Genomic DNA, 19,053 nt, shown 5'->3' with positions numbered 1-19,053 from the left:
AAAATAATCTCTATTTACAAAAGAGAAGTGGAGTTGCAGTTGTAGAAAGCAAACTTATGGTTACCAAGGGGGAAAGGTGGGGAGGGATAAATTGGGAGATTGGGATTGATATATATACTATGTTTATATATATATATATATATATATATATATATATATATATATACTATATATAAAATAGATAACTAATAAGGACGTACTGTATAGCACAGGGAACTCTACTCGGTAATTTGTCATGACCTATATGGGAATAGAATCTAAAAAAGAGTGGATATATGTATGCGTATAACTGACTCACTTTGCTGTACAGCAGAAACTAACCCAACATTGTAAATCAACTATATTCCAATAATTTTTTTTAAATCTTTATACTCCTTACCATGGTTATAAATACTTGCATAATATGGTCTTTGCCTGCCTCACTGCCTCATCTCTATCACTCAATTCACTCCACACTCTACTGTTTTCAGGGCTAAAATGTGGAATGCTCTCCATAACCTCTTGGTTCCTAAGATGACTACCATGACTGCCTTGTATCTTCCCATATACCTCCTACTAAATTTAGATCTCTAGATCTCATTGTAAACACTCTCAGAATGGCCCTCCCTGACCTCCAAAGCTGGATTTGCCTCCCTGCCAGTATGTTCTCAAAATATCCTGTCTTTTCTCATCATATCCCCCACCATATGTTATTGTCAGTTTAATTTGTTTAATTTCTTATCTTCTCTTTGAGACTATAAGATCCATGAGAGAAGAGATCCAGATCCATGCTGTCTTTTTCATTCTGCTTGTATTAATTTCCTATTTTATATTGCTTGTATTAATTTCCTATTACTCTTAAAACTTTTACCATAAATTGGTGGCTTACATGACAGAAATTATTCTCTCCTAGCTCTAGAGGCCAGAAGTCTGAAATCAGTATCACTGGGTCTAAATCAAAGTATCAGCAGGGCTTCCCACCATCCAGAAGCTCAAGGAGATAATCCCTGTCTTCCCTCTCTCAGCTTCTGATGGCTGCCAGCATTCCCTGGTTTTCAGCTACATCATTGCAATTCTCAAGGCCAGCAACTCCAAATCTCTTTTTGTTCCTTCTCCCATTTGCCACCTTCTCTGTGCATGTCAGATCTCTCGTTGTCTTCCTTTTGTAAGCACACATGTGATTGCATTTAGGGCCACCCAAATAATCTTGGATAACCTTCCCGTCTCTAGATTCTAAACTTAATCACATCTGTAAAGACCCTTTTTCCAAGTAAAGTAACACTGACAGGTTTCAGAGAGTAGGACCCAATATCTTTGAGGGTCATTATTCAGCCTAATACACTGCTGAATTCCTAAATTCCTCTCTTAAGGTCTGAATTACATATATATCTTTGTTTGTATACATATTTTCTGTGATTTTATGGGTCAGTTCATTTAAAAATTTTAAATATATATAAAAGTAAATATTTTGCTTAATTGGATTCAATGCAAAGTTTGTTGTAGATAAGAATCCACAAGTACACCAGCTGAAAATACAGATATCTTGCTTTTGCCCTGTCATGGGTAACAGGTTCAGAATCTTTTAACTTCATGAGTTGGAAGGTTCTGCTAGCTCTACATTTCAGTCTAGTTTCCTAGAGATCGAGCCCTCTCAGATATAGCAGAAGCAGACTGGAGCTCAATAATAAGAATACGCTATCTCAAGAGAAAGTTTCATTGCACTAGCTGGAAGGCAAGAACAAGGCTCATTTTTCAGGGTTATATTTTTTTAAATGGCAATCTTTTGGTGAAAAAAGAGTTAGGGACATAGGGCAAGAGCTGTTACCAGTTGCGGGAAATAATAATACTGGAGTAGATGACCTTTAGCTTTTATTCCAACAATAAAATAAAAAGATTCTATCAAACGTGTGCTTCTAATCAACAGTATTTTTATTGCAGGAAATACAGGGCTTTTTATGAGTCCATACCCCTCTCCTTTTAAGCTACGAATGCTGCATCATCTTTTCTTCCCTCTGGTCTTGGGGATGCCAACAACTGTATCACTTTCATCATTTGGATCAGAGATCATCTGATGCCATTCTGGAATCCTTCCCATTGAGATTGGACCAACTGTTATTGAATTTTATATATGAACTCTCATATTTAATTTAATTTTATTACCACAATAAACTTTTGGGGAAGATATTTATTCTCATTTTAAAGAACGTCAATTTCAGTGTATTTCTGGTAAGCACAGAAGTGTTAGTTTAACTTGGAAGTTAGACATTCAGATTTATCTCAAATTTCTCAGGCTTAGTAGCTGGAATAAGAAATAATGTCTACTGAGTACTCACTCTATATCCTATGCCATACTGTGCACATACACATCTTCCTGACAATCACACAACCCAGCATTATTAATACCATCATCTGGGTCAGATAAAGAAACATGTTTCGAGGAATTTCCCTGAGAATACAGAGGTATTAAGCTGAAGAGGTGGAATTTAAACCATGGGCTGTATCTTTAAAAATGTCAACTATCTCCTTGACAAACTACCTCTGTTGCCCTCAAGTTAAAAATTGTGATGTTTGAACTAAGACAGACACACAAAAAGACAAATACTGTATAATTCCAATTATATGAGGTACCTAGAATAGTCAAATTCATAGAGCCAGAAAATAGAATGGTGGCTGCCAGGGGCTGGGTAGGGGAGAAATGGGGAGTTATTGTTTAATGGGTACAGAATTTCAGCTGGGGAAGATAAAAATGTTCTGGAGATGGATGGTGGTGATGTTTGGTTAAACATCAAAATGGTTAAAATAATAAATTTTATGTTATGTATATTGCACCACAATAAAAAATGTGATTTTCCAGTATATGTTCGCTAGTTAACTGAGAAATTGTTTACGAAAGCCAAGGACACAGGCCCCAACATTTGAGATTCCTAAGGAATTAAATAGCATTTTGCCTCAGATGGAGGACCAAATAAGCACATTTATCTTTCTCATCTCAGATCTCTGTTATTCTATTAGTTTTATTGTAAAAGCTTTCCAGAGGCAGTTTTTCCCTCTAAAAGGCGGATTAAGACACCCCCTTTTTAAAAAAAGAAATATCCTCCAATTACTGAAACTGAAGGTGTCATAAAGAGCAAAATGTGAACTGTTTGGAGAAGAAATACAGATGTGCAGTGCACAGCCCCTAACTTCGTTTCATAGAGTGCTCTTCATCTAAATGATCTGATGCAACCTTGAGAGATCAGGGAGAGACCTTCTCACCGTGCAGGTACTGCAAGGAAAGAAATGGTGAATTGAAATGTAATGCAGGTGAAGTGTAAGATAAAGCTGTGAATATAAATACAGACAGGAATACAATAAGATGTCTATTATTGATACTTTCATGCACCAAGGAGCTAGGAGTGGTGATTAAGTAAATGAATATAAATCCTATAATTTTTGCTTTCTGACTTTCCCTTGGTTTTATCTCCATAGGGAGCCATTCAAGCTCCAATTAAGTTTGGTTGCTATATCCTCGATATGGCAGCATTTTGAGTCAAATGGGCACCAAGCCTGCTTTTGCTTGGTTTAGCTGGAAAAAAAAAAAGTAGATTGGAAGGAGCAGATTGGCTGTCTACACTGCAGATCTGGACTGTCCCCATTAGACATGTCACAACTACTCCCTGGAGTTGACTGACTGGATGGAGTCATTTCAAGGCATCCATACCTGCTATCTGGGAAGCCAACAATAAGGAAAGAGGGTTAAGTAGCTATTACTTTGAAACTAAACTAGATTGTATAGAATTAATTTTGCTTTATTTAAAATGTCCCAGCCATGTATGGGAGGACAGAGACTCTTCACTTGAATTAGTTTTTAAGAGCAAAGAAGGTGAAAATGAGTAACAGGAAGAATCTCCCTGTGTGAATGTGAATCAGTTTTTATCTTGTGGGTTTAAATAGTGTGTGTGTGTGTGTGTGTGTGTCCTGTGGTTGCAGCAGAAGGATGTTCAAACATTTGTGAGCTGGTGGCATTGTTAAGCTGTAGGCACTATTTGCATGCATTTGGATTTCTTTGCATAATGTGGAAGGAGGGGGGCCCTGAGAGGAGCTTCATTCATAGGTGCTTGAAGACAAAGATGGGGGAGTGGACCGGGGCAGTGCTGGGAAGTGGGGAGCCCTGTATACTCAATGTTTTCAGGAAGATCTCCTTGGACTGGGGCTGGGCTCTTTGGAAGGAGGCAGACAGGAGACTGAGGTAAAACACTTTTCCCTAGGGTCCCTTTGAGACTTGGGACACAGCAAGGTCCAGGAGACAAAGGAGTTGGGAAGAAAGTATTCTACCTTCTTGGAAACATCTTGTCTCCCATATGGCAAAAACCAGGGGAAAAGAATCACTATTTGTATTGGTGACTTTGGGAGGTCCAAGGGGATGGAAAATTTATTATGAAAGTCAATTTTCTCAAGAAAGATCCTAGATTCTCAGGAAATGACATCAGCAAGAAGCCTGGGGCAGACCAGAGGATGATTTGTGAGTACTTGTGGAACAATCCAAGGACCTCCAGAAAACAAAGAGGAGAGACTGTGTGAGGAGCTGGAAGTCTGACAACCTGCAGGCAGGAGCCACATTCCAGGGAAACATGAATGAATCTGTTAAAACTGTCTGCAGATGGGTGATGTTCGGGAAATGCTGCTTACTTACTTCTTTGCTCTTTCACCAGACTTTTGTGTGCCATATGTTAATTCCATATATCTAATCATGGGCTTCTTCCATTGTTAGAGAACTAAATATAGAAGACTCTATTCTTAACAAAGGTCTAGACTTTATTTAAGAAAAAAAACTTACTCCACATAGACAAAACCCTGTGTTGCTCTCTCAAACATCATCTCCTCTAACCTTCACCACCAGCCTCCAAAACAGGTGTGCTTTCTGACTCACTGATGAGGGAAAAGGGCAAGGATACTAACATTGATTAAGGACCAAATGCATTCTTAATATGTGATGAGCATATTAATAAGCGATGAGCATGATATCAGAAATTTTACCTGCTTTTTCTCATACAAGCATCGTGCCCATCTTGAGAGGTCGGTATTATTTATCCTCTGGACCAAAAGTGGAAACTGAGACTCAGAAACACCTTTTCTGAGAGAGACTGACCAGCGACAGCTCTGAAGAAAAAACGGGTAATCCCTTTCCACTGCATTCTACTGAACACGAATGAGATGCTGGAGGTTATGGAGAAACTCAAAAGGGAAAGGCAGTCTGTTCTTGCGAAGCTCCAGGGATGCAAGAGGGATAGAGGAGCAAAGAGAGAGGGGTGTGCCCAGAGAGAGCATGAGATGAAGCCTAGGGATATCTCTCCCCAATACCATGAGTGGCCTTTTTACCTGTCCCCCCAGGAGGCATCGCTACAGACATAGTCTCATTTTCTATCATGGGGATGGTTGACTCTCTCTCTCTCTCTCTCTCTCCAGTCATTCAAGGACACCATTCACCTAATCTGCCATGAGCTTTAGGCTGAGAGGCTGCCTTTCTAGCAGCAGCTTCCAGCTACCATAATAAGTAAGCTCCAAACTGTTTCTCGACGCTGTTATTTCAAGTTTTGTGCCTTCTTCGCTCCTTGAACCCCCTTCTTGCTGATGTTAAATGTTCTTGTCAAAAGTAACTATTTACAGGCTATTAACAATAGAATGGATGATTAGGCTCTTTCCAGACCTGATGAATAATGCATGCTGCCAGTCAGTGGGTTTACGAACCACTACAGTGCTCTTTTAGGAAAAGTGTCATTGAAAAGCATGCTGTTCAATTTCTGAGATCTGAACAATTTGAAGAAACGATTGCATTTTGGTGTGTGGAAGAAGAAAGTTATTCTTCATGAACTCTATTCTTTTGAGTAACATTAGAGGAAAGGGAAGCTTGTCCTGTTCTGTTTCTTTCAGATATTTTCTTTCTCCTTCTTTCTCCTCATCTTCCCTCTTCTCCCGCTCCTTTGTAGTAACATAGCACTCAGGTACATTAACCCAGAAGCTATACACCTTGTTTTTGCCATTCAATCCATGCCTAGAGGAATCATTGCATTACCATTTAAATCCTAGCCACATTTTCTCTCCTCTCCTTATTTAAATAATAAGACTTATATAAAGTGAGTGTATTCACTGGACTAAGTACTCTTTGGGCAACATGGGTCCCATTGGTGGTTCACTACTGAGTATCCCCCCTAAATACTTATGTTTTCAGGCTTTGTCTGGGGATCTGTTTGGTAAGATCTATCAGCTTGCAGAGACTTGTGGAGAAGAATTCACTGAGTAAGGAAAAAATTGAGATGCACAATCATAACCCAAGATGACAAGGTTAGTCACTGGGAAAAACGGGTTTTGAGACCAGCATTGTGTGGGTTATTTAGACTGTCCTACAGTCCACTCTGGAAAGACTCCTACCTATGTCCTAGAGAGAAGGGGTTATAACAAACAGTGAGAACAAAAGAAGGGACAATAGCTTTCTCAAGAGCTAGGCAAATGTCAGCTGTTGCTTGTTCCTTGGAGATGTTGAATCATCCACTATGTTTCATCTTTCTCACTTGACTGTCTGTGAATGAAGGACAGTAGAAGGCCACAATGGCATGGGAGGGGCTGCATGCATCTGATGGCATTGAGGGAACAGAGGAAAGGACTCCATGGAGAACAGATGGTTCCACAAATCCAAGGAACCAGCAGCATCTGGCACTTGACTGATTTTTGAAGCCCTCCTCCCCCTGGGCTCCAGGACACACTTCTCCTGTATCTCCACCTCCATCCCTGACCCTTTCTACATAGTCTTCTTTATGGGCTTGTTAACAATCTCCTTCTTTAATGTTCTAAGTGTGCAGTGTCTGCACTGCCAGAACCATTTATGAATCTGCTTGTGGCTGAGGTTTGCTCACAAAAGGAGCTTCATCCCCCACACTAGGCTCTATAGGTAGATTCCATAGTATCCTTTCTTAGGGATGGAATAAATATATATTGGCTTTATGTCTTCCCACGTTCAATTTTGTGAAGTCAGAATGGGATTACCTCATCTAAAAAATGTATCTGGTGCCCATGATGACCAGAGGGCCATGGTCCATGTTAGAAAGTTCTAGAAGCCAAGATCTTTTATTCCCCTCTCTATTATAATGATTGAATGGGCTCTGCCTAAACAGAGAAGCCAACAGATGAACAGCTCTCCTGGTGATCACTGTTGCCATAAACTATCCTTATTGCAGGATTCTACTTCAGCTCTACCCTATTCGTTTTGCTTCCTGGTCTCTGTAGTATGGGATTCCTAACAGGAAGCTTCCGGAATTCATAAATGCAAGGGAGTTAATGTCCATAGGGTGATCTTGGCCAATGGGAGACTGGAGCAGGTGGATGACTGCCACTCTGTTCCATCATTCGGGTGAGTAATTCTACTCAGCTCCTCGAAGTGTGTACTTGGGAGTGAGCTTAGCTGCCCCCAGCATAGACCCATCAGGTCTACACCTTTTTTCCTCCTTCTCTCTTTTACTCTTCCCAGGTCCCCATTCTACTTCTCTGGTCACTTCTTCAAATGAACTAAATACATGCAAGCCCTGTTCTAGACTCTGCTTTTGAGGACCAGGATAGAGTCCAAGATAAGACCTCCTCAGTTCAAATTTGATTTTACCTCTCTTTTAAGCAGCCTACAGAATCTTTAAGAGTCATCATCCCAATTCTTTCCTCTGGTCTAGGTTTTTCATATTTCTTCTTTCCACCTCTTTTCCTTCAACTCTTTCCCATCCTCCATGTCCCTGTCTCCTATTCTTCTACAAAGTAATGAAGGTCTTTATGGGCATTAGTTTGCTTACCAATTTGTTTGTTTTGGCTATCTAACAACCAATATCTTTCCTATTAAGAAAATCCCTGACACTGACAGAGAGTCTTGCTGGGAGGCAGAGCCTTGCCTTACCCTAAAGTTATCAAAACTAGAAGCCAGTTTCTCTCTTTGGCTGTCCCCTGGCAACTAGAACATGGGCACATAGTCCAAGTTGGCCAGTTGGATGCTTCCACCTGGGACTGTGATGCTTAAATGACTGACACAAAATCACAGGGATTGTTGCCCAAATATTCATAGTAGAAGTTATGGGGTCAAGAGTGAAGCCCTGGAAGCACTTAGTGACCACGTCAGTGGTGCTAGTGATATTATTCTAGCCAGTCTGCCCCTTGCATGTGTCATTGACTCTACCTCTGATGTCCAGGCTTCCTGCCCATCTTCCAAGCCTGGTCTTACAGCCTCAGTAGTCTTTTATTCATTACTTTTATTCATTACTTTTATTCATTACTTTTTAGCCTGAGTTAGCTAGAACCTGTCTCTGTTGCTTGTGACAAAGAACACAGGGTCCTTTTTCCTTTCAAAGTCCCCTTTTGGATTCAGGTTAAATTCATACCTTTACAGGTAGCCTGGTTATCCCTGAGGATATTACTAGTTAACCTCTGTTCTGGGATTTCTCTGAAAAGATCCTCTATCCTCTCCCTATATGTTCTGCTTCTCTCTTCTCTCTGTATCCCTTTCAGTGTTACATATCCTTTTAAAAGCTCCTCCTTCTATAAACACTCCTCCAAGCACAGTGCAACAAGATGTCTGGCCCATCCGCAAGTTGCATCCCACCTTCCACATTCACCCTTGGTTATATCTATTCCTCTGCTACACAGGGCTTCTTGTATCCCAGAAGATTTGAGCAAAGTCCGTTTTGTCACAATCACTGAAAACCTCTTGTGACAAGCTAGGTGATTCTCTTTTTGCAGTAATGGCAAACTAACAAGTGAAATCGTTGTTTTGTATCTTATGCACAGGAATCCTGAAAGCAGAGTGAGAAACTGCTTTTGAAAAATATATAAACTTTGAAAGAAATCAAAGGTATAAAACATATACTTACATTGAATCACACTGTGCCTCTCCATTTCCATCGGATCAATGGACACTTGCTCTGACAGCTTTTGCCTTTGGAAGAGCTTTATGCTTTAGGGTGCAATATCCATTCACGTCATCCATGGAATATGAAACGTGATGTCTACGGCAGGCTTCTTTCATATTTCTTTCACTGTCTGTTCTCAGACAATGCACACAGGTAGCAGGAATGGAATTTTCCACAACTCTAGGGGGTGTTATTCATACACTAGGTTTTGTGAAGGACTATGCCTGGCATTTTGCCAATGCACAATCAGCACAGCCATGGGCAGCCACCCTGCAGAGTTAGAAACACAGAAACACATATTATTAGAAGTGAAGGAATGATTCCCTGGTCCCTTTGAATAAAACCCCCAGTGAGTGTGCAATCAATTCCCAATAGAAGGACTGAAGTCTGGGTTGCTTTATAAGCAGCAAAGAAATGTCTCATTTATATTCCACTTTTAGAGATAAGGAAAAGGTATTTAAAGGCTATTTAGTCACTCTCTGGCACTTGAAACTTATGGATGGCTCTGTCAAAAGGGAAGCTTTAAAAACTGAATAATAAAACCACTTTAGAAGATAACTTCCAGGATTTTCTTTCTTTCTCCTTTTTCTAAGGTGAATGTGAATATGAATTGGTGTCATAGACACAGGAAGTTTACTAAATGATTTTCCCACTGGGGGAGCAAACTGCCCCTCCCATCTCCTGCAGAAAGGACTGCTGATTGCAAGGCCAGATTCCCCCCACTGACTTCTTCCCCTTTGGAGCTTCTGCAGGAAGAGTCCATTGTTTTCACAGAAGCACCTAATAGGGTTAGTGATTCTTCTTCTCTGTGGATGTTGCTAGTCAATGACAAATGCCATCTACAGGGGCAGACGATCTTTATCCTATAATATAGCAGTCTCATTGGTGTCCTCAAATCATAACTCCCTCCTAGGAGAGTTATATTTCTACAACCTGAGTGCCCTGACAGGGCTGCCCTGAGCTGGGTATGGTTCAGATTTCAGAGATTAGAAGCTGCTAGAAGCATTGAAACAATTGAAGATTAATAATGAATTACACAACTGTTACTGTGAACTAAGGAAACTAGTGGAAATGAACCTGGGGCTATTTCCTTATCATTCAGGAGAAAAATCTCCCCAGGCAATCTGACTGTGGGTATCAAAGTGTAAATGGCACACAACTTCGGCCAACCAATTCAACACCTGGGATTTTTTTAAATTTAATTTAATTTAAAAATAGTGAACATTTTCACATGATTCAAATTTGAAAATACAAAAAAAAGTACATAATTAAAAATCTCTCACACTCTGGCCTCTAAAGATCAACTTCCCCAACCATAGTAACAACCAGTATTGTTTCCTGTGTTTCTTTTCTCTAGAGATACTTATGGACCATACAAACAAGTACACAGATATGTTCCTCTCTCCACTTTTTAAAATAAAAATTAGAGCATCTACACTTTTCTTTGGATTTTTAAAAACTAAATAATTGGGGGGGGGGATAATTTTAGGTTTACTGAACAGTTACAAAGGTAACACAGAGTTTCTCTATACCCTTTACCCAGTTTCTACTAATGTTAACATCTTACTTTCCTGTGGTTCATCTGTGAAGACTAAGAAATTAAAATAAGTACACTACTATTAATGACACTGCAGACTTTATTTAGACTCCATAGATATTCTTTTTCAGATTCTTTTACATTATAAGTTATTACAAGATATTGAATATAGTTCCCTGTGCTATACAGTAGGTCCTTGCTGTTTATCTATTTTATGTATAGTAGTGTGTATCTGTTAATCCCAAACTCTTAATTTATCCCCACCCCTGTTTTCCTCTTTGGTAATTATCAGTTTGTTTTCTAGTCTATGAGTCTATTTCTGTTTTATAAGTAAGTTCATTTGTATCAGTTTTTTACAGTCTACATATGGGTGATATCATATGATATTTGTCTTTATCTGTCCAACTTAATTCACTTAGTATGATAATCTCTAGACCTACCCATGTTGCTGCAAATGGCATTATTTCATTCATTTTATGGCTGAGTAACATTCCATCACACATATATCATATCTTCTTTATCCATTCATCTGTTGATGGACACTGACGTTGCTTCCTTGTCTTGTTATTATATATAGTGCTGCTATGAAGAACATTGGGGTGCATGTATCTTTTTGAATTAGAGTTTTTGTCTTTTCTGGATTGCACTTAAACATAGATTTTTTCCCCCTCCATTCCTCTATCTGTCTCTCTCCTTCCCTCCCTTTCTTCTAATTATATAGTAAAATTAACGGGTGCGTGTGTGTGTGGGTGTGTGTATATGTGTGTGGGTGTGTGTGTCAGGTGATGTATGGTTGCATGAATTTTTTTTTTTGAATCAAATCAAACCTTTACTTTTTCTTTTAACATCTTTATTGTAGTATAAGTGCTTTACAATGTTGTGTTATTTTCTGCTGTATAACAAAGTGAATCACCTATACATATACATATATCCCCATATCTCCTCCCTTTTGCATCTCCTTCCCACCCTCCCATTCCCATCCCTCAAGGCAGTCACAAAACATTGAGCTGATCTTCCTGTATGGTGCAGCTGCTTCTCACTAGCTATCTATTTTACATTTGGTAGTGTATTTATGTCCATGCTACTCTCTCACTTCATCCCAGTTTACCCTTCCCCCTCCCCGTGTCTCCAAGTCCATTCTCTACGTCTGTGTTTTTATTCCTGTCTTGCCCCTAGGTTCATCAGAACCAAGTTTGTTTTAGATTCCATATATATGTTTTAGCATGTGGTATTTGTTTTTCTCTTTCTGACTTACTTCACTCTGTATGACAGACTCTAGGTCCATCCACCTCACTACAAAAAACTCAGTTTCGTTTCTTTTTATGGCTGAGTAATATTCCATTGTATATATGTGCCACATCTTCTTTATCCATTCATCTGTCAATGGACACTTAGATTGCTTCCATGTTCTGGCTATTATAAATAGTGCTGCAATGAACATTGTGGTACATGTCTCTTTTTGAATTATGGTTTTCTCAGGGTAAATGCCCAGTAGTGGGATTGCTGGGTCATATGGTAGTTCTATTTTTAGTTTTTTAAGGAACCTTCATACTGTTCTCCATAGTGGCTGTATCAATTCACATTCCCACCAACAGTGCAAGAGGGTTCCCTCTTCTCCACACCCTCTCCAGCATTTACTGTTTGTATATTTTTTGATGATGACCATTCTGACTGGTGTGAGGTGATACCTCATTGTGCTTTTGATTTGCATTTCTCTAATGATTAGTGATGAGCATGCTTTCGTGTGTTTGTTGGCAATCTGTATATCTTCTTTGAAGAAATGTCTATTTAGATCTTCCACCCTTTTTTGGATTGGGTTTTTTGTTATTTTGATATTGAGCTGCTAAAATATTTTAGAGATTACTCCTTTGTCAGTTGCTTCATTTGCAAATATTTTCTCCCATTCTGAGGGTTGTCTTTTCATCTTGTTTGTGGTTTCCTTTGCTGTGCAAAAGCTTTTAAGTTTCACTAGACCCCTAATAGCCAAAGCAATCTTGACAAAGAAAAATGGAACTGAAGGAATCAGGCTCCCTGACTTTAGACTATACTACAAAGCTACAGTAATCAAGACAGTATGGTACTGGCATAGAAACAGAAATATAAATCAATGGAACAGAATAGAAAGCCCAGAAATAAACCCACGCACATATGGTCACCTTATCTTTTTTTGTTTTTTTTTTTGTTTTTGTGGTATGCGGGCCTCTCACTGTTATGGCCTCTCCCGTTGTGGAGCACAGGATCTGGAGGTGCAGGCTCAGCAGCCATGGCTCACGGGCCTAGCCGCTCCGCGGCATGTGGGATCTTCCAGGACCGGAGCACGAACCCGTGTCCCCTGCATCGGCAGGCGGACTCTCAACCAGTGCGCCACCAGGGAAGCCCTGGTCACCTTATCTTTGATACAGGAGGCAAGAATATACAATGGAGAAAACACAGCATCTTAAATAAGTGTTGCTGGGAAAAGTGGACAGCTACATGTAAAAGAATGAAATTAGAACACTTCCTAGCACCATACATAAAAAAAATTCAAAATGGATTAAAGATCTAAATGTAAGGTCAGACACTATAAAACTCTTATAGGAAAACAGGCAGAATACTCTCTAACATAAATCACAGCAAGATCCTTTTTGACCCACCTCCCAGAGAAATGGACATAAAAACAAAAATAAACAAAAGGTTGCATGATTTTTAACACATGTATTAGAAAACCACTACCATAGTCTCTTTACAGATAGTTCCACCTCCCTTAAAAGTCCCCTCACTTCTCCCACCCTTTCTCCCTGTCAACCACTGTTCTGTTCTCTACTGTAGTTCACTATAATTTAAAATTTTTGAGAATATCATAAAAATGAATCATGTAGTTTGTAACCTCTTGAGACTGGTTTCTTTTACTCAAAACGATGCTCTTGAGTTGTTGCACGTATCAATACCTATCAGTTCCTTTTCATTGTTGAGTAGTGTTCCCAATGGATGCACCACTGTTTATTCTTTCACCCAGTGAAGGACATTTGGTTTGGTTTTGTTTAACTTACTCTTTCTTGAAATGCTGTAGAATTTATCCTAACCATAGACAAACATTCCTATTGAAGCATTCTTTTTCTTATTTTTAATTCTAAAACTAATTTAGGATTATGGGGGGGAAAATGATACAAAAGCAAAGAAAAAAAAGTGTGGAACTCTCTTCTGACCCTAAATACACATGAAAACAATAACAAGCTCTTAACAGCTTTCTTTGTCTCCATCCAGACTTGTTTTATGTCTGACATTCCTTTTTAAAAACATTTAAATATTAATCATACACTTTAAATGTATATCACACATTTTTAAAAGTATATATTGTGTATGTATATAGTTTGGAGAATAATGATAAAATAATCACATTGGTGTCCACCATGCAGTTTAAAAAGAGATCAATCCAGGAACCTCTGTATTCTTGTGTACCTTTCCCCAGTACATATCCCTGTGACCCCCACAGGCATGACTGTCATTTTATCTTTGTGTTCATCATTCCCTGATTTCACTTACAGTTTTGCTATATACTTATGTATGTATTCCCAAGCAGCACATTAATAAGTTTTGTCTGTTTTTGATCTTTAATAAATGGAATCATGCTGTATGTGTTCTTTTATGTTTGTTTTTTTTCACTAAATTTGAATTTTTGAGCTCCATTCATGTTGATGCATAGATGTATCTATTTTATTTCCACTGCTAGATGATATTTAATTGCATGAATATATCTAAGTTTATACGTCTGCTCCATATTTGAAAAACCTTTGTGTGTTTAAAAGAAAATTTTTGTGTGATTCCAAGCAATGCTGCCAACAGCATTCCTGTATACTGCTTAGGAGTGGAATTTCTGTGTAGAGAGATATGTGTATTTTTCCCTTTATTGGGCAGTGAAAATTGTACCTAAAGTAGTTTATCAAAGTTATATTCTGATCAGCAGTGTATAGAGTATTTCACATTCTGCATCCTCGCCAACACTTAATATTATAGATCGTCTTAATTTTTACCAATTTAGTGGGTATGGAATGGAATCTAATCTTGGTTTTACTTTGCATTTTCCTGACTACTAATGGGTTGCAGCATATTGAGTTTGAGTGTTTTGACAACTCTTCGTTCTTCTTTTATGAAATTCTTATACAAGAAATGACTATTATACCTTTTGTTCATTGAAATGGGATGTTTTATCTTTTCATTATTGTCTCAAAAGAGTTTTAAAGTAAAATAAAATAAATCAGTGCAGAGCCATGCACAAGAAATGAAATACTAAAAGATTTATTATGCATCTTGGATAAAGCTATAAACAAAGTGAAAAAATATGAGATATGTTGGTAAACCATGATCATGAACATTCATAAAACACCTATTATAACAAAGTGTTATTAAGCCCTTCTTATCCATAGAAGTTTGTAACTTTGAATATAGAACTTTAGATAACCATATGCATAAAGCAAAAAAATCTTTTTCCCCTTTTGGTCAACAGAATAAAAATACAATTGAATGAATAACTATTCATCTATTTTGCCTTATATGGGTTTCTTTGTTTTTTTTTAAGGTATCATCAGGTTTTGTCTTATTATATGATAAGCACTCATCAAATAGTATTGATTTGACTTTGATTTAGTAAATGTCTTTCTTTCTATGTATTTTTATTTCAATAAAGGATAATTAAATTACATTTTAAAAATCTGGGGCTTCCCTGGTGGCACAGTGGTTGAGAGTCCACCTGCTGATGCAGGGGACATGGGTTCGTGTCCTGGTCTGGGAAGATCCCCCATGCCATGGAGCAGCTAGGCCCGTGAGCCATGGCCGCTGAGCCTCTGTATCTGGAACCTGTGCTCCGCAATGGGAGAGGCCACAACAGTGAGAGGCCCGTGTACCCCAAAAAAGAAAACAAAAAATATCTGAATACTAATCCTTTTTGGGCTATAAATGTTGCACATATCATGTCCCAGTTGTATGGCTCATGTTTTTATCTCTTTAAAGTATCTTTGATGAACTGAAGTTTACTGCTGGTGAATTCATCATTTTTCCTCTAAGATGTGTGCTTTTTGCATTTCATTTAGAAATTCTTTACAACCTCAGTATCATGAAGATATTTCTATATATTTTTTCTAAAAGTTATAAAGTTAGATTTTTCCATGTAAGTTCTTAATCTCTCTGGAATTGATGGAACACAGTGTGATTAAGAGCAATGATTTTAGAATCAGGCCATCTGAGTTTTGAGTCACCATTCTTATCACTTAATTGGTAAATTTCAGCCTATGCAAATTCTTACCTGAAAAAATTTCATTCTGGACAAGTTATTAGAGCACTCTATTTCTTAACTTATCATTTGTAAAGTAAGGGTAATTATAACCTCTATCAGACTGTGGTTCGAGTTTAAAATGAGTTAATATATAAGGACTAGAAATCTGACTTAAACCTTAATTGTGTATGATATATGGTAGAAGCCCAATTTTTATCTTCACATAGATAATTTAGTTGTCCCAGCATCATTTATTAAATAATCTATCTTTCCCCACTGATTTCCAATTCCACTGTGTCATATACCAGATTCTGTGTGTGTGTGTGTGTGTATGTTTATGTGTGTATATATGTGTGTGTGTGTGTGTGTGTGTGCGCTTTGAGGCTATTTTCCATTGAGCCATTTGTATATTCCTGCACAAATAATGCATTTTTGCTATGACTATAAGTTTCATAAGGGTCTTGATTATTGATAGGGAAATTTCTTCCAGTTTATTCTTCTTCTTTGGAGATATCTTGCTAATCTTGGTTCTTTGTTCTTTGATATAAATTTGAGAGTTATTAAGATCCATGAAAAAGAAAGATTAGATTATTTATTGGAATTGCATTGAATTCAACTGGGAAGAACCAACATATTTAGGGTATTGTGGCTTAGCCTCTCTGTTTGTCTTTTAAATGTACTTTAATAAAATTTTATAATTTTCCACAAAGTGGTCTTGCACATCCTACATTAGATTTATTCTTAATCACCTTACTCTATGCTGCTCTGATAAATGCTGCTTTACTTAAAATTGAATTTTCTAATTATTTTTTCCTATTGAATAAAATGCAGTTGCCTTATTTTTATATATTAAGCAATCTGTCTAAACTCTTGTGAATTTTAATAATTTGTACTTATTTTTTAGTGGAGGTTTCACTATATAAGTAATCATATCTTTTTCCAATATTGAAAGTTTTGCTTCTTACTTTTCACTCTCTGTATGTTTTGTTTCTTTATGTCTTATTGAATTATCCAGGCCCTTCAGTTTTCTGTGGAATAGGAGGGATAATGACAGTCATTTTATTTTATTTCTGATTTTAAAAGGAGTGCTTTTAATGTTTCATCATTGGCTGAGCTGTTTGCTGTAGATTTATTATGGATCCACTTCCATTCTCAGTTTGTTAAGAGATTTGTCATAAGTAGTTGTCAAATTTTATCAAATGTTTCTTCTCCACCTATTAAGATTGGATAAAGGATTTTGTACCTTTTAAATTTTTCTGAAATGCTTCACATAATATTCAAATTGTTTGTCTCTTGAATATTTAACAGAACTTCCTAATATCATCTGGACTGTACTTGTGGGAGAATCTGTGAGTGATGATTTGACTTATTTAAAGGCTATAACATGATGCTGCTTTTAAATATTTCTTCTCAAGTGATCTCGATAAATCATACTTTCCAAAGGATTTGCCCATTTATATAAATTGTCAATTTTATTGGTGGGGAATTAAAAAAAAAATGTTCTATCAGTAATTTGCACTACATTTATAAATTGCATTATAATAATTTCTTATTGTGAATCTCCTTTTTTAAATCACTCTTGGAGGGGTCTTATATTTTATTATTCTTCTCGAGGAAATAACTTTGACAGTGTTAATCCCCTATAGTATATTGATATTTTGTGTTTATTCATTTCTTCTCTCATCTTATTTCCCTTTTGTCTACTTTTCTGTGTTTATTTTCTTTCTCCTTTCTATGATTTGGTAATTTGTTTTGTCTAAATCATTATCAGGTTTGGGGGTGTTGGAAACATTATATTTTATCTATTTTCTTAATTTTTTAAAACATCTTTATTGGAGTATAATTGCTTTACAATGTTGTGTTAGTTTCGGCTGTATAACAAAGTGAATCAGCTATATGTATACAAATATCCCATATCCCGTCCCTCTTGTGCCTCCTTCCCACACTCCCTGTCCCACCCCTCTAGGTGGTCACAAAGCACCGAGCTGATCTCCCTGTGCTAAGTGGCTGCTTCCCACTAGCTATCTATTTTACATTTAGTACTGTATATATGTCAATGTCACTGTCTCACTTCGTCCCAGCTTACCCTTCCCTCTCCCCATGTCCACAAGTCCATTCTCTACATCTTTGTCTTTATTCCAGTCCTGCCCCAAGGTTCTTCAGAAACTTTTTTTTTTAAAATACCATGTATATGTGTTAGCCTATGGTATTTGTTTTCCTCTTTCTGACTTATTTCACTCTGTATGAGACTCTAGGTTCATCCACCTCACTACAAATAACTCAGTTTTGTTTTATTTTATGGCTAATATCCATTGTATATATGTGCCACATCTTCTTTATCCATTCATCTGCTGATGGACACTTAGGTAGCTTCCATGTCCTGGCTATTGTAAATAGAGCTGCAATGAACATTGTGGTACATGATTATTTTTGGATTATGGTTTTCTCAGGGTAAATGCCCAGTAGTGGGATTGCTGGGTCGTATGGTAGTTCTATTATTAGTTTTTTAAGGAACCTCCAAACTGTTCTCCATAATGGCTGTATCAATTTATATTCCCACCAAGAGTGCAAGAGGGTTCCCTTTTCTCCACACGCTCTCCAGCATTTATTATTTGTAGATTTTTTGATGATGGACAGTCTGACCGGTATGAGGTGATACCTCATTGTGGTTTTGATTTGCATTTCTCTAATGATTAGTGATGTTGAGCATCATTTTATATGTTTGTTGGCAATCTGTATATCTTTTTTGGAGAACTGTCTATTAGCTCTTCTGCCCATTTTTGGATTGGGTTGTTTGTTTTTCTTGATATTGAGCTGCTTGTTTATTTTGAAGATTAGTATTTTGTCCATTGACTCATATGCAAATATTTTCTCCCATTCTGAGAGTTGTCTTTGCATTTTGTTTATGGTTTCCTTTGCTGTGCAAAAGCTTTTAAGTTTCATTAGGTCCCATTTGTTTAATTTTGGTTTTATTTCCATTTGTCTAGGAGGTGGGTCAAAAAGGATCTTGCTGTGATTTATGTCATAGAGTGTTCTGCCTATGTTTTCCTCTAAGAGCTTTATAGAGTGTGGTATTGCATTTAGATCTTTAATCTATTTTGAGTTTATTTTTGTGTGTGGTGCTAGGGAGTGTTCTAATTTCATTCTTTTACATTCAACTGTCCAGTTTTCCCAGCTCCACATATTGAAGAGACCATCTTTTCTCCATTGTATATTCTTACCTCCTTTATCAAAAATAAGGTGACTGGGGCTTCCCTGGTGGTGCAGTGGTTGAGAGTCCGCCTGCCGATGCAGGGGATGCGGGTTCGTGCCCCAGTCCAGGAAGATCCCACATGCCATGGAGCGGCTGGGCCTGTGAGCCATGGCTGCTG

Source organism: Phocoena phocoena, chromosome 2, assembly GCF_963924675.1.
Source record: "Phocoena phocoena chromosome 2, mPhoPho1.1, whole genome shotgun sequence".
Lineage (NCBI taxonomy): Eukaryota > Metazoa > Chordata > Mammalia > Artiodactyla > Phocoenidae > Phocoena > Phocoena phocoena.
The sequence above is the reverse complement of the archived record's forward strand: the minus strand, read 5'-3'. Positions refer to the sequence as shown.